The sequence below is a fragment of the Neofelis nebulosa genome, chromosome 10 (genome assembly GCF_028018385.1).
Source record: "Neofelis nebulosa isolate mNeoNeb1 chromosome 10, mNeoNeb1.pri, whole genome shotgun sequence".
Lineage (NCBI taxonomy): Eukaryota > Metazoa > Chordata > Mammalia > Carnivora > Felidae > Neofelis > Neofelis nebulosa.
In genome coordinates, this window is record NC_080791.1 from 63,699,566 (window position 1) to 63,703,868 (window position 4,303).

General features: G+C 42.2%; 1 pseudogene; it reads right to left on the reverse strand.

Moving 5' to 3' along the window:
• Nucleotides 1-302: 302 nt before the first annotated feature.
• LOC131488704 (proline-rich protein 3-like) lies at nt 303-1,288 on the reverse strand (annotated as a pseudogene).
• Between the last annotated feature and the right edge of the window lie 3,015 nt (nt 1,289-4,303).

Here is a 4,303-nt window from a genome sequence, read left to right on the forward strand (position 1 = left end):
TACAAAATCCAAAAGCAGGGAGAGCGTCCTTTCAGGGAGTAACTCTGAACCAGTCATCCATACTTGACCCCAGGTCAACCTGGTGAGTTTCACAGGACAACTGGCAACTTTGGAGGTAAGGATTGTTACATTTTAAAAAGGACTTAAGCAGCTAGAAGGGAGTGCTAGGAAACTGCTCCAGGGCTCTCAGGAATCAAGGGCAGTACTGGGGACTGGGTGAACGGATGCAGAAGAAACAGCACCAAAGAGGTTTCCTGTTCAGTCAGTTGGTGAGGGGGAAGAGGATCCAGAAGGCAGTTGAAGGGAGCAAAGATGGGGTCTTGAGGGTGAGTCTCTAGAGGCTGGATCAGAAGAAAGACCACACACTGGGCACCAGTGATGAAACACAACTCTGGACCCCAAATGGGGAGGGGATGGATGGAGGTGGGTGTCACTGATTGAGGGTGGTGGGGGGAACAGCCTCACAGTAGCCATCACAGGGCCACAGGGAAATATATGACTGCTAGGTCCCAATGGCTCCTTCCAGCCTGGATGGGAAGGCACAGTCTCACAGAGGAGGCCCATTGATGCCTGCGTGGTAGAAGGCACAGAGGTCCTCATATCGACAGTGGCCCTTTTTTGGCAAAGTGTCAGCAGACAGGGTGGTTGGATTTGTCTTCCATAACTTTGGGGCCATCCTTGGGTGGGCAGATAGAGACCAACTTATGAGCTTTTGAGGATTTTTCTCTGCTCTTTGTGAAAGCCTCCCCTGGAAGGACCCCCACGGCGTGGTCCAGGAAAAGGAGGTTCAGTATTGGCCCCCCACCAACCATGACCATATGGGCCACATGTGGGGCCTAGGCCCCCCGAATTGGGCCTCTGCCCCAGGGAGGAGGTTTGAGACTCAGTAGTGGTGAAATCACTGGTCCCCTTGATCCTGGAGGACTTCTGTGAAGAGAATCTGCATTCTTTCCTATCTGGCTCCTTTCACTCAACATCGTGTTTGTGAGAATTAACCCAGGTTGCCTATAGCAGGAGTCCATTCATTTTCTTGCAGTGTAGTCTCCCATTGCATGCACACACAACAATTTATTTATCTATTCTACTGATGGTGGACATGTGGGAGGATTCCAGTTTGGGACTGACTTGGGGTCACCCGGCTTTCCATTTGGCCATGGGGGGCACCCAGAAGCCTGGGTGGTCCTATGGGACTCCCACCTTCCTCGACTCTACTCTCTTCCTGTTCTGGCAGCGGGGCCTGCTGTGGTGGTGGCAGCTGCTACTGATTCTGCTTCTTTTATTTCGGCATCGTGGTTGCAGCAATGGCTGCAGCAGGATTTGGAGGGCAGTGAGGAAGGGGCACGCTGGGTTGCTGTCAGTTCTTATACACTGGTCCCCAAGTAGCTACTGACTCTCGAATTTCATAAAAATGGAATCATACAGTATGAACTTTTTTGTGATTAGTTCTTTTGTTCAGCACAGTGTTTTTTGGATTCAATTATGATGTTACATTTTTCAGCAGTTCATTAAAAAAAATACTGAGTTGGGTCACCTGGGTGGCTCAGTCGGTTGAGTGTCTGACTTTGGCTCAGGTCATGATCTTGTCATTTGTGAGTTCAAGCCCCACATCGGGCTTTTTTCTGTCAGCCTCTCTGTGCAGAACCTGCGTTGGATCTTCTGTCCCCCTCTCTCTGTCGCTCCCTACTGGTGCTATCCCAAAAATTAATAAATATGTTTAAAAACCTGAGTAGTATTCTGTTAAATGGGTGCACTATAAGGATACACTAGTTTATTTGTGTATTCATCTATTGACACACATTTGGGGTTTTTTTTTCGAGTTTTTTGGATAGTTTGAATAAAGCTGATAAGAACAATTGTAATTTTCTGTGAACAAAATATTTAATTTCTCTTAGGAGCCTAGAAATAGAATTGCTCTGTTGAATAACAAATATACATTGGATTCCATAGCACTATTTAAATTTTGTCTCTTTTTAGTAGAGTTTAAAATCAAGGGAGACCCAGAGATTGTAATCTGTGTCTACAAGCATAATACAAAGAGCTTCAGAGAATTTTATGAAGCCAGACTCATGGGAATGTACTGTTTATCTCAGCTCTCAGGACTTCATTTTTAATAACTTCCTCTTAGGAAAAACCACTGTTCAGGCCCTTAGAGAATTTAGGTTTTTGTCTTTGACAAGTGGTTGGCAACAGTTTAGGATAGAGAAATGTTTTGAGTGTCAGGGAATAAAAATCCTGGAAGAAGTGCCAAGTGGGATTTGGATCTTCAGACTGCAGATTTCACCATCCTATACTCAGCCCTTGACCCCTCACCAGCGACTCCACTGCTCTGTGCTTAGCCCAGCCCAGCAGGTAAGAGTAGGGAATTGTCCAGGGGACTACATCTCTTTAGGAGCTTCTGCAAGATTTGTGAAGAATTGGCCTTTCCTCTTCAACACGAACTTTCCTTTTTTGATGTGTGGGGCACTTATCTTTAACTCTCTTTGCAAGAACTTGGTACAGAGATTCTGTTCCAAGGTACCTGCAGGGATCAGATTCTGTACAGTAGAAAAAAATTAGGACTTTTACACTAAAATCTCTAGGGTAATAACTTTCCACATTGACCTCATTTTGTAACAACTGGACCCTGGCCGATACTTCTCTGCCCTTTGCTGACTCTGCTTCCATCCCCTTGTACTTTTCCCATTGCCACAGGCAGAAGCCTACATGGAAACCTGGTATTTTGATTTTGAAAATCTCTGGATCTAGAAACTGAGATGAGTATGACAGCTTTTGAGGACTTTTGTTACCAAAAGACCCAGTACTTTGCTCTATCATCTCTGTCACAGTGTACATGCTTTACCCTGATCTCATGCAGAAGATAAAGTGGCCAATTTGTAATTTTCTTCTTGAGTTCAAGGTAGGAAGAAAAAAAAAAACCATTATTTGTGCAACCTTACCTACTCTAAGCCCAGGTGAATATGCCTTGTTTTTCCTACTTTCATGCTTTATGGTTCCTGATTGTATAAGTGTTTGTGATTGGGAATATAAGAAAAATATGTATAAAATGTGTGGTAATATGTGCATGGGATATACACTTATTGATTTGTTAAATAGATTTTTATTGAAAAAGTTATCTGTGTCAAGAGATGGGGATAAAGTCAATGAGAATCTTTGTCTTAAGAATTCATAAACTAGAAAAAAACAGCGACTTGAAAGTAAATATATATTGTAAGACAGAAAATATGTATGAATAGTGGTAGGTATAAAACCTAGAGAAACAGAGAGATGGAAAATAACAGCTCAGCTTAGTAGACTTCTAGAAAGATTGGGTGAAGAAGTGTCAGAGGAGAATACTGAAGGATGACTAGGAGTTTATCTAGTTGATAAGGCAGAAGTGAACTTCGACAGAGGAAATGGCACAGGCAAAGACACAGATTCCTGTACCTTTGGGTATAGCAGGGACATGAATTAGGAGTTAGGAAGTGGGGAAGGATGGCCTTTCAGACAGCCACAGTCAGGTAGAGATGCTGTAGGATTTGATCAGGCATTTGGATTTCAGTCTATAAGCAACGGAGAATCACTGAATTGATTTAATGGGAGAATTGAAAATTATATGATTGTCACTTTCTAAAGATTTTTCTATTCTCTTTTTAAAAATTTATCTTGAGAGAGAGAGAAAGAGAGAGAGAGAGGGAGGGAGGGAGAGAGAGAGAGAATCCCAAACAGCCTCTGCACTGCCAGCACAGAACCCAAACTAATGAACTGTGAGATCATGACCTGAGCCAAAATCAAGAGTTGGGCACTTAACCAACGGAGCCACCCAGGCGCCCCTCTTCTATTCTATTTTTTGAAAGAGCAATACAGGAGGCAGAGAGATCATAGAAGTATAACAAATAGAAAGTATAGGGTCAGAAAATAGGTTGATGATAACTGGGAATAGAGAGGAGGAGAGAAATTTGAGATCTGAGATACAATCTAGTGACTATTTCACCTGTCTAGTAGGTAGAGAGGAAAGGAAGGGAGAGAAATGTCTCCCCTTTTCAGCCTGAGAGACTGTCTTAGTATCTGTGTCAATATAAGAAAGAAAGGGAGTATTTATGTAGAAAATAAATTATGGAAAAAACAGAGGAGTGTAATAGTTTCAATTTTTGTTGTCCTAAATTGAAGTTAAATGAGAAAATGTGTGTAGAGTGACTGGTTCATATTTGTGCATTAAGTAATATTTATTTGTTATTATTACAGATAATTAATATGTGTCATATACCAAATAATAACTGTGTTTATATAAGTTATTACATTAATTCTTATAGCAAATGGAGAAATT